This window comes from Zingiber officinale, chromosome 9B, assembly GCF_018446385.1.
Source record: "Zingiber officinale cultivar Zhangliang chromosome 9B, Zo_v1.1, whole genome shotgun sequence".
In the NCBI taxonomy this organism is placed as follows: Eukaryota; Viridiplantae; Streptophyta; class Magnoliopsida; order Zingiberales; family Zingiberaceae; genus Zingiber; species Zingiber officinale.
The window spans coordinates 110,267,412-110,280,353 of NC_056003.1; the positions used below are offsets into that span (position 1 = coordinate 110,267,412).

Genomic DNA, 12,942 nt, shown 5'->3' on the forward strand with positions numbered 1-12,942 from the left:
AATTCAATCAAGAATAGAATCAAAGGAAAGCTAATTTTATCTAAACATGATTCAACTCCACCTCATCAAGTTAACAACAAGTAAATTCGGATTCAAAGCATCATTGAGACAAATGAGTCAATTACCAATTTCCAATTTACAATATCAGTAAGAACAAAACTCTTTTAGCCCAAACACATTTGTAGAAACCCATATCACATCCAATTCTCCATAACAGTCAAATTCAACAATCAAGCTTATACAACTAGTCTTCAATTCTTGCTCTCATTCAATAGTGTTTAATAAAAGTGAAAAATGAAAAGCTCAGGTTAAACATTCACATTTGTACTCCATTACAGTCACAACAAATCAAGTACATAGAACAAATGTTTCTAAGTTTTTGAATTGAAACGGTCCCTAATTTGTGAAACCGAAACATGGAATTCAAGACAAAAATTACAATTAGATTGCAAACTAAGTTAATAGTTAAAAATTTGGTGGAATTGCATAAATTCAACAAGTTCAGAAATGTTAAGAAAAACATAATTGAAAATAAGAAAAAAAATCAGAAATAGAATTGCAATAAACTGAAATAAGAAAAATAGCAAGAAAATTGAATCAGATCTTAGGATCTGAGCAAATTTGAGAACAAATTAAAGACAAAGATAAAGAAAATAAAAACCCTAAACATTCCACAAACCACAGATCCTTGCCGCAAACCTTCTTCTCCCAGCTGTCACTACAGAATTACCGTTGAGAACGCCCTTCGCCAATTGGTTTTGAATCTTGAGCTATCGACTAATCTATCCGGATGATCATAGCCTCAAAGAACGCCCTTCTAGCTCACACCCGACTGAAGTTCACAATGCACAAGAAGAACAGAGGCTGAATCTGGAATTCGCTTCACTCGATTGGCTGATCAAATCCACTCAAGTGTAGCAGATGGAATGAGGATGGAATGAAACCGGGGCTACTGGGAACGCCTCTCGAACTCCGGTGGCTAGTGTAGATCGTAGATAAGGGGAACGCCTCTCGAATCTGGATCATGAATCTGGAATCAGAAATCAAACATGCAGACTGGGGAACGCCCTCTGCCGCTCTCTATACTCTCGGACGATGATCGCCGGAGCTCAGGAATCGCCGCCGGTGAAGAACGCTAACTCTCGGATCTGAAGTGGAGAACGGGAACTGCGATCGCTCGAAGAAAACGAAGACACTGTAGAAGAAAATCACGACCGAGCCCGAAGGGTACTGTAGCTTCTCTTTGCTTTTATATCCCTTTCAAATTTGATCCAACGGCTGAGAATGATCAAGGCTAAATCAACGGTGAAAATAGCCCAAAATCTGATCCAATAGTACAGATCTTCATCTATGGTCCAGATCTACTTCTCATTAGGTTGGATGAGCCGGATCTTCAACGGATGGTGTAGATCTGCTTAATCTTCAATGGACGGTCCAAAACACTCCAAGACTTGATCGCTTCATTTAGCCCTAGATTTGAGCCCAAGTGTGGCCTAATCTGATCGGGTTCACAACCCTTTTGATGCCACAAAATAATAATCGAATATTAGCATCAAATACCATGATATTTTGCTAATTTGCAATTAAGTTTAAGATCACATGCAATTATGAAATACGATGTAAAATGTGAGATTAGGCTATGAATAGACCATTAAAAACATGCATTAAGAATCAAAATAATATAGCAAAATCATGGTTATCAATAGGGCTCATCAGAACCCATTTTCCGGTCTCTCCTCTGTAGGGATCTAGCGCGCTAAACACACTTAAGCGCAGTAGAAAATTAACTAGATCCTCTCCAGAAGATCCATGCGAAGGAGAAAACAATCATATACTAAGTTTTACATGAGAGGTATACCTTTGTTGCGTGCCCTTCGCAATCCTAACAGTAACCTTTTTCTTTGGATCCAGATCTCAGCGCGATCAAGCGTCCGCGCCTCTACGGTATCCACACGAACACATCCTTCATTCGTCACACGAATGAAGTCTTCAGAGAAGAACCATATTCTTGTGCTAGCAAGAAGAATGGTTCGGCGAAACTTGAATATTCAACCAAGGAGGAAGAAGAGGAAGATCAAAAGTCACTTTTCCTCATCTCAAACTCATCTCTAAAATCATCTCATGAAAAAATAAATCCAAAAACCTATTTATATTCATCCAATGAATACCAAGAGTTTTTGTCTCTTTGTATTCCTCCTAATGGGCTGAATTATTATATTAAATTAACCATTAATCCAATAACCCAATAAATCTAACCTATTGAGTTTAACCTATTGAGTCTAACTCATTAATCCAATGTGTCTGATTCAGATTGGACTCAATCCAATGAGTGGGTTCATTTGAGTCTAACTCAATGAGTAACCCAAAAGGTCTAATCATCTCATGATTGGCTCTTAGGGCTAATTACTAACATCCTCAAGCAGGCTTTCGCTCTAGCTTCTCGTCCCTCGGAACGTCGTGTATGTCCTTCTCATCCACTAGTATACTCTTCCGCAGCACTTCGTCCCTTGGATACACTGAGCTCGTTGGCTCCCTTCCCATGCCATCTTTATCACTAGCTGCGTCTTCCGCTCGACTTCTTGTATTCCTAAGCTTTTGCACACTTAGATACAAGGATCAAACACAATAGGACCTAACTTAACCTGGTTGATCACATTAAAACCATCACGGGATTCCAACAAATCTTTTTATAGCCCTAGAAAATATTATCAGCAGCTTGAAGGCGCCTTCAAAGTGGTCCAAGGCGCCTCTGTCGGATAGATTTTATCTACCAAGGATAAAAATTTATCCTCAGGTAACGGCTAGTGAAGGCGCCTTCCATGAAGCATTGAAGGCGCCTTCCACCCCATGAAGGCACCTTCCATAAGGCAAACCAAGCTAGTCTTCTTAGCTACTTCACGTGGGTGATGCTCTGGTTATCCAGAGTTAAGCTCACTCAAACCCAACTATGACCTTCTCCTTGAACATCCTTCCTCCCTGGCTTCTTGTCCCTCAGACCGCCACGTGCATTTTTCTCATTCACCAGTGTACTCTTCAGCAGCATCTCGTCCTTCGAATGGACTGAGCTCGTCGACTCCCTTCCCGTGTCATCCTTCTCCCTAATTGCATCTTCCGCTCGACTTCTTGTATTATTGTTCTTGCATATTAGACACAAGGTTCAAATACAGATAGGATCTAACTTAACTTGGTTGATCATATCAAAACTAACCCAGGTTAATTACAATCTCCTCCTTTTTAATGTACATCAACCCAAGTTCAATTAGGGTTAAGCCAAAATGAAATAACATAATAAATTGTAATTATAACTAAAAAATTGAAATGTAATGAATTAAACAAGTTAATAAAATTACAAAATAAGTACAAGGATAAAAATTTTAAAAATTATCCTAACTCCCTCCTAATCCATCTTAACTTTTACCTATTTCTCCCCTTTTGATCACATAAAAAAATCAAGAAAAATAAAATAAACAATTAGAAAATTTTGAAATAATTTTCTAAGGATGTATAACAATAATTATCAAGAGGCTAATATTTTTTAGAAATAATTTTCAAACATATTATATTTTTAATAATTAATCTACTATTTTGAGAAAAAATAATTTAAAAATTACTTTTCAATTTCAAAAAATTCTAAATATTTTTGTAGAATTTAAGAAAAATAAGTTAGGCAAGTCAAAAAAATTTCAAAGAAAGATATTATTTAGTCTAACAAAAATTATTTATTTTTTAAAGCAACTTATTTTTAAAAATAAATGTTAAAATAATAGTTTTCAACTCTAAGAATTCTACTAATTTTCTTGGATGTATAAAACATATTTTTTTAATGGAAAAATTAATTGTTTCTAAATTTCTATATTTTTTACTTTTTAATATTAAAAATTTACTTTTCCTAAAATAATTCGTAATAATTTAGATAATATTCTAAAAAAAATGTTTAAATAGAGAATCTCATGTTTTATCACAAAAAAATAAAAAAAATTTAAAATAAGTCTAAAAGTTATTTTTAATTTCCAAAATATAATTTTCGTTAATAAATTCATAGAAAATAACTTAACGGTAAAAAATTTTGAGACAATTTTCCTTAATAGAAATACTACTGTTCTATAAGTATAAAAATTTTGAATAGGAAATTCGAAAAGAAAATTTTACTTGAAAAAAATTTTCTAATTAAAATTATTTCTATTCTAATAATTCAAAAAAAAATATAATTTAATCTATAAAAGATTTTAGAACCCAATATAGGTTCCTACTTACTGGATTTACTAAAAATTTTATAGATACATAATTTCTAGTGATTGTTTTAATTTATCCTTGATGATTTTTGATGTACCAGTTAACTCTAACATAATTTTTCAATTCTAAATTTCGAAACATATTTAAATTCAAACATGTTAGTCATTTTCTAAATTTTCTATTTATGCTTTCAATTTTTCATTTTCTACTCTTAGATTATCTACAGTTTTAAGGGGCATGAATTGGCTAAGGTTATTTTTATCTTAGCATTTTCTTTTTCTAGTTTTATTATATTCTTAGAAAGCATCTTGATAAATTAAAATAACTTTTCAGGAGGTAAGACACGTATCTCACTTACCTCGTGTTCTGATGCTCCCCCTTCATCGTAGCTTTCTTCTGAAGAACCTCCTCCTTCATCGATGCTCATCTCTGAGCTGCTTTCATCTTCTCCTTGGTGGTCCGCCAATAGGGCTAGCCCGGCGTATTCTTCAACTTCTGACTCTGATGATGACTAGTCCGATGTTGCTTTCAAGTTTGTGTGCCTTGATTTAGCTAGCTCTTTCTTCTTCTCCTTCGTCTTCAGCTTTGGGCAATCATCCTTGATGTGCCCTTCTTCGTTGCAGTTGTAGCATCGAACTTTCCTTTTGCTCGGAGAATATTTCTTATCCTACACTTTATTAAATTTATTAGATTTAATAAACTTACTAAATTTTCTTACCATTAGGACCGCTTTATTTTCATCGATTGATGCTTCAAAGTTTGGATCGTCCATTCTTACCTTCAGGGCAATCTTCTGAATGGCCTCCTTTTTAATTCTACACATCTAGATTCGTGAAGTTCTAAAGTGAAAAATAAACTCTCTAAAGTACTTACCTCTAGATCTTTTGAAATAAAATAGGAGTCTACTATAGACGTCCAATTTTATGTCCTAAAGAAAGCATTTAACACATACCTAAAGAATCTCGATTTTTACCTATTCTCCGAGATTCATAAGTCTGGTGATTAACTCCTTCAGCTTGGCGTGCAGTTGTGCTACTTGTTGGGACCAAATATGTAGCTAGAGGGGGGGTGAATAGCTCGGCGCGATCTCGTGCTCGTCGTTGCTTGTTTCTTCAAAGATATGCAGCGGAAAATACAAAGAAATACACACACAACGCTAACTCTAGGATTTACTTGGTATCCACCTCAAGAAGGGGTGACTAATCCAAGGATCCACACACTCACGCACCCTCCACTAATAAAACACTCCTTTACGGTAACTACCAAAGGCGGAGAAGCCCTACAAGTTCACACTACAAGAAGAAAGGGAAAGGAAATACAATACAAGCAAAAGCTTACAAGTTTGCACAAGAAAAACCCTAACCCTTGCTTTCTTCTTCTTGCTGTAGATCCGCCTCTTGATTTGGAAAAACCTCCAAGAACTTCAAGAACTGGCGGTGAGAACTCTGTGGAGCAGCTCTGGAATCGCTGTGAAGATCGGAGCTGAACAGTGCAAGCATTGGAGGAGAAAGAGCTCGACAACGGCTTTAATCGATGCCAACGGTCGAATCCCAATCGATCGGATTGCTCCCAATCGATTGGGGAGGCTTTGGATCGATCGACAGATCGATCCAGAGTGCCTTTGTGCTCTTGGGAATCGCCTGGATCAATCGACTGATCGATCCAGGGCTTATCGTGCGAAATCGCACCTCCCAATCGATCGCCCGATCGATTAGAGGCTCCCAATCGATTGGGAAGCTTTCTGTTCGCGCGACACTTCTCCCCAATCGATTGGGAGGAGGCTTGTCGCGAGGACTCTCCCAATCGATCTGCTGATCGATTTGGCATGAGCCAATCGATCGGCTGATCGATCCAGCTCTTGTTTTTGCCCAAAAACAAGTCCAAAGTCCCCTAAACCAACATCTGGTCAACCATGACCTGTTGGTACATCATGTCTAGCATCCGATCACCCTTGACCTGCTAGGACTCCCTCACCAAGTGTTCGGTCAATCCCTTTGACCCACTTGGACTTTTCTCCTCGTGCCAAGTGTCCGGTCATCCTTGACCCCCTTGGACTTATCTCCACCAAGTGTCCGATCAACCTTGATCCACCTGGATTTCCCGTGCCAAGTATCCGGTCAATCCCTTTGACCTACTTGGGCTTCCCAACACCAGACGTCTGATCAAACTTCACCCATCTGAATTTCCTGTGTCTGGCTTCACTCACCAGGACTTTCCTTCTGCCTAGCTTCACTCACTAGGACTTCTCATTTGCCTGACTTCATTCACCAGGACTTTCCATACTGCCTAGCTTCACTCACCAGGATTTTCCAACTGCCCGGCTTCACTCACCAGGACTTTCACCTAACTTCACTCACTAGGATTTTCCTTCTGCCTGGCTTCACTCACCAGGTCTTTCATTCTGCCTGGCTTCACTCACCAGGACTTTCCTTCTGCCTAGCTTCACTCACTAAGACTTTCCAGTCTGTCTAACCTCCCAGTTAGGACTTTCACCTGACTTCACTCACCAGGATTTTCCAGTCAAGTATCCAGTCAACCTTGACCTACTTGACTCTCCTTCACAATCTCACCACATGAACAATTGCACCTGCAATCTCCATGTCTTGTCTCCATGTATTGTCAAACATTGAAACCCAAACATCAAGACTCGAGCTTGAACCAATTCAAGCTCAGTCAACCAGGTCAACCTTGACCTAGGGAATATTGCACCAACAAGCTTCTTTCAGCCAGAGGTTGATTAGTTAGTTCCGGAGCAGATCCCGTTTTACAAGCTTGGCTTTGGACGTACCTTCGTATAGCTCCAAGAATTCTCCCAAAGTTCCTTTGCTAATTCGTAGGCGCTGATTCTACGAACTTCTTGCGGAGGTAGCATGCTCAGTAGATGAAATTCAACTCGTCCATTTGTTACGAAGCCGCTTTCTCCTTCTTGGTCTAGAGATACTCTTCTTTTTTTTTGTTGGTCTTTAGGGGCTACAAAGCCATATTTAATTATCAAAAAAAAAAATCAAAATTAATTTAAAAAAAATACCTCTATGCACTTTCTTCATAACGCGAAATCTCCTTCAAACTTCGACGAGTAGATGCTCGATCTGGCCATCGTCTTAGTGTTTCTGTCAGCGGTTAGTCCTTCTGAGGCATTCTGGCTCTGATATCACTTGTTGGTGCAGCAAGGCCGACAAGAGGAGGTGAATTGCTTACAAAAGTTAAAACTAAACCTTTCTAGATCTTTCTACTCAGATTAGTAATACAATTATAAAAAATAAATTAAACAACTTAAAAGGAGGCGAAAGAATTACTTGGTTACAACCTAGGTGGTTGTTAATCCAAGGAAAAAGAAAGCATTATAAAGTCTCCTTCGTTGAAGGCGGAGAAGCCTCTTACACTCGTTGAACACTCAGAAATATGCTAGAAAATGAATACAAGAGTTGTTGAATATTTCTTAGCTCTAGGGATCTTTTTATAACCTTTGGAAAATGTTATGTGCAACTTGAAGGCGACTTTAAAGTGGTCCAAGGAGCCTTCCATCGAATAGATTTTATCTGTCAAGAATAAAACTTTATCCTCGGGTAACGACTAGTGAAGGCGCCTTCCAGCCCATGGAAGGCACCTTCCACAAGGCAGACTAGGTTGGTCTTCTTCGCTTCTTTACGTGGGTGATGCTCTGATTATCCAAAGTTGAGCTCATCCGAATACAACTCAAACCTTCTCCCTAAGCAGTTTTCCTCCTCGATTACTGGTCCCTTGAACCATCACACACGTCCTTCTCATCCGTCGGTGTAATCTTCCATAGTACCTCGTCCTTCAGATGCACCGAGATCGTTGACTCCCTTCTCGATAGCTGCATCTTCTACTCAACTTCTTGTATTCTTAAGTTCCTACACACTTAGACGCAAGGTTCAAATATAGACATGACCTAATTTAACCTGGTTGATCACATCAAAACTAACCCGGGGTACTTACAATATCATCACAAGCGTCGTCCTCCACAATGATCTAGCCCACAAGACCTGCAGTGAGATAATTTAGCTGGAGGTTGGGGACCTCTTAAATTGAAGAGTGTCATATCACTAATGGTCATTTTACTTGGGAGAGCGGAAAGCAAAACGAAGGAAAAGTTTCCACAATGGAAAAGCTTCCGTTATTTATTTCATTAAAATTTTCAGAGGGAAGAGAAATGTAATCTATCAGCGAATAATTTTGGAGCTAAAATCGATCACCTCAAAATCAAACGAAAAGCAACGGATGGAAAAAATGATGCATGTACCTCTTTTCATTCATAAAATTATATATACCAACAAAAATGTTGCATGTACCCTTTTTAACTTATAAAATTACATCATGTATCCAAAAAATGATGCATGTACTCTTTTTTATTTACAAAATTTTATCGCATGTATCCACCTTCCTCTATCAAGGTAAACAAACATGCAAAGGAAGAGATTTTTTTATCCTTTCTCTTCTCTTCCTCTGAGGATAATTTTCCACCATAGATTCCTTTTCCTTCCTCATCCCCGCTTTGGAGTAAGCATAGCATAAGGCTAAGCGGAGATGAGCAAGGCATTCCTAGTTGGTGTGAGGTGCACCCCCAATCAGGGGCCCGACAGGGAAATAGCAAAGCACATCTGGCCAGTGGAACTGATCATGGAGAAGTGAAGCACGCCCGATCGGTGAGATTGATCGGGGAAAAGCGAAGCTCATCTGATCGGTGAGACTAACTAAGGAGGGGTGAGGTCCATCCGATTGGTAGGATCGATCAAGGTGAAGCGGAGAACACTTGATCAGTGGGACCGACCGGGGAAGAGTGAAGCACTCCTGATCGATGGGACCAACTGGGAAAGAACAAAGCGCATCTGATCTATGAGATTGACTGAGGAAGAGCGAAGTGCATCCGATTGGTGGGACCAACCGGGAAAAAGTGAAGCACATCCAATCGGTAAGTTTGATTAGGGAGAGGAAAAACACGCCCGATCGGTATGGCCAACCTAGGAGGAGCGAAGTGTGCTTGGTCGGAGAAGCAAAACTCATCCCATCGAGGCTAGAGAGAACTACCCAAACCAATATGTCCTATGTTGACTCGTCTTGTTAATCTTTGAGGACACAAGTGACAGCTACAAATACTCATCATATAATTATCATTATATTTTCCATATATTAACTCTCCATCTAAATATAATAATTAATCTTTGGGGACAGATGATAACTTTCGATACTCATCATATCATTATCATTATATTTTCCCTATATTATCTAGGTAATACAATTATCAACTTCTCTCTAGTTTTTTTCATTGTTCGTTCTTTCCATCTCTGTTTTAACACTTTTAGATAGGGTTGGGAATTGATTTTTATAATTAATTATCCATTATTAAATAATGAGAAATTAGTTGTATATGAATGATTTTATTTCCTGAATAGTTATGAAATTTCTCCATTAAATGAGAAAATTTAGAACAGTCAGCTGGGCTTGACCGAGGGTGGGAGTCACATATGGGTTAGGGCATAGTATGTTTGAGCCCAATAAAGGACTTGTGTGAGATACATGATAGCTAAAGAGAGGAATATAATGAATAACGCTAAAAATATAAAACATGCAAAAATCATCAAGAAACCTCAAATTTTACAATGAAAGGAGAGCTCTTTAAGCTTGTAAAAAACTCAAAAATAAGGATAGCAATACAATAAGAGAGTACGTGAATGTTGGAATTTAAGTATACTATGTCAACAGTCCCTTTATTTATAACCTTTAAGTTGCCTTATAACAAATTTTAATTTGTTGTTTGGTACACCTCCTATCAACTCAACCTTTTCTATAGAGTTGAGGGGACATGAACTTGATGAAGTGTGCTGAGTCTTAGGTGTGGAAGTAGATTAAGTAAAAAAATTAATTTTTTATTGAAAGGGGTGGCCATATTTCTTTATTTATCTAAAAAAATATTTTAATTTTAAAACAATCAAACATAGTATTATTCATTTCCAACTTCTTCCCTCAACCTTTTGAATCTTTTCTATCTCACTATTTCCAATATATCCTCTCTCTCCATAATTAAAAAGTGTCTAATATGTTCTCATATCATATACATCGTTGAACCTGATATGATCTCATATTAAGTCCACCATAGACTTAATATTTTCTAATATCAGACATACTCTAAGCTTGATATAATCCAATATCAGACCCAGTATGAGTTTAATATTTTCTATATCAGGTCCAGTATGAATCTGATATTTTCCATATCAGACCTAGCCTAATCCAATATCAAGTCCAGTCTAAGTCTGATATTTTTTATATCAGATTCACACTAGGTCTAATATTTTCTCATATCAAATTTATGCATTGAAAAATAGTGTAGGATTTAGGAGGTTGGGTAGGAAGGGAATAATATAATTTTTGATTTTTTTTTTAGTTTTAAAATTATGATTTTTTTTTAATAATAAATAAACGTCACCGCTTGATATAAAGCTGTAAAAAATTTACATGAGTAATAAAAATAATTCTTAGGACAGCCCTAGGCAAGATCCATCTTTGTGCATTATCCTCTGCCTGAGAATACTCCTTAGTGAGCTAAAGATAAATACAGCTAAACATCTTGATCCAAAATAAAAATGAAGCTAATCTCATCTTCTCCAACTCAGATAGACTTAAAATCCTCAGACGACTATGGCATTCCATAACTAAACTCTATATGCGCATTTGAAGCTAATTTCATCTTCTCCAACTCTTCTAAACTTTCTGAGTTTGAGCCACACTCCCGTGTTTCTTAACCGCATCCTTGAACTTCTGTATCTGCATGCGTCATTAGAGGAAAAACAGGAAATCATTCGAGTGTCCGTGCGATCGAATGCGTAAGATGTTTGGTTTGTTTTCTCACGTTTGAATTTGTGCAGCTGAAGCTGCAAACACGGCCTTCAGCTCCTCTGTAGAACTGGAAGAAGGGAAGAACTGGAACGCCAAGGCTTCTACACATACCTCTGTGCTGATCAAAGTTGACTTTCAGAAATATCGCGCTAGAATTCAACTCAGCTTGTTGGCAAATCTATGAGTAACACAAATTAATTTTCCATAAGTAATCGTCATTTCATTCTTCAAACAAGATTCAACGGTGTTAACCTTTGGGTGCAGAGCCTTGCAGCCTCCGCATTGGGGGGAAAAGAATTCAACGACGACAAGTTTGTCCTCAGCGTTTAGCAGCATGTGCTCGAGCTGGTCTATTGATTCTACCTCCTCCATGTTTGGCGCCGTCTTCTTCTGCCACCACCCCAAAGTTTGAGCAACATCCATTGGATTTTGACCCTGCATCTTCAAGAAGCAGAGTTAAACAAAGAGCAAAACAAATAAAAATGAAGCATTGGGAAAAGAATCTTAGAGTAGAGTTACATTTATTGGGGAAATTGGGTGGCTTCTCTGTTCCTTCTCCAGTATTCGGCTGCCTTTGAAATCACTCTTCCAAGGCAAAAAATCTAAAGCCGGAGCATCTCCTTCCCTTTTCTCCAATCCAATATCATAAGCACAAAAGAAACAGAAGCCATTCCTCAAAGAAACTGCCATTGGAACTGTTGAGAATGGAATGAGGATTAAGCAAATGAGATTGCAAATGCCTTCTTTCTTTCAAGATTTCTTGTCTTAAGCAGATGCTGAAGAAGCAACTGGCTAAATAGACAGCGGAAGGCAAGACCCATAAATTAATGGATTTACCTTTGCCCCATGCCCCATTCCCCATCCAAACTAGGAAGATTCAGTGGCACGCCAGAAAATAAAATCGAAATACCCAGAAAATAAATCTGTATTCAACTTTTTCAAGATATCTGATGTTAGCAATCTCAAATTACCCCCAATATTTCTATCTAAATGTCAAAACAGTTCCTGGGAGTGGGATCATAATTCGCACTCCCCTTGCCGGCTTAAGATCAAGTCATCAAGAAGGTTAAGAAGTGCCGTATTCGGCATGTGAGTGGCATCCAATGAGCTGGAGAAAGAGAAGCACCGATATTAGATACAGGATATAAGATTCGATGATTGAGACGATAAGATTGTTGGCCGCAATCAGCAGCCATACCATGAGCTCTGCAGTGTTTCGCCCACTGGAAATCTGGAAGTGGACTCTGTCATTTCAATTATTGTACTTTTGCTTACGTGGCTCAGCCATATCCAACTGAGAAGAATTATTATCTACATGGATAGGAATGCATACACGTAGTTAGAATTCTGCATCCAAAAACATTTTGATTTGTGCATTTGATTTGATTGTCTGAATAGCATGTCAGAGTATACAATCGCTATCCATATATAGCACTGAACATCATGAAAATGGTACGTTTTTATTGCAGAGAGGATTTTTTTTCTTCGATATTTTACTTAAACAGGTTAGTAAGTTTTGATACTATCTGACTATTCAACTTTCATAATGTTTAGATCACATGTCATATTTTTCATTTTAAAATAAAAAATCTCATTTTCTTTATAATTCATCAATCAATTTCATCTAAAATTAATCATTTCAAATCAAAACCAATATACTTCTCAAAACCTCTTTAATATATTTATATTATTAGATCTTAATTTAAAATTTTACCAAAGAACTCACCTAAATTTAGAAATTTTTAAATCGCGCACCATACTTTAAAAATAATCAAAGTGCATATTAATTTGGATGATTTTTTCGCTCTATCCCTCCTGCCTACCACATGTTTCAATTCCTACTCATTCGAGACA

General features: G+C 37.6%; 1 pseudogene; it reads right to left on the minus strand.

Moving 5' to 3' along the window:
• Positions 1-10,754: 10,754 nt before the first annotated feature.
• Positions 10,755-12,215, minus strand: LOC122022321 (annotated as a pseudogene).
• Between the last annotated feature and the right edge of the window lie 727 nt (positions 12,216-12,942).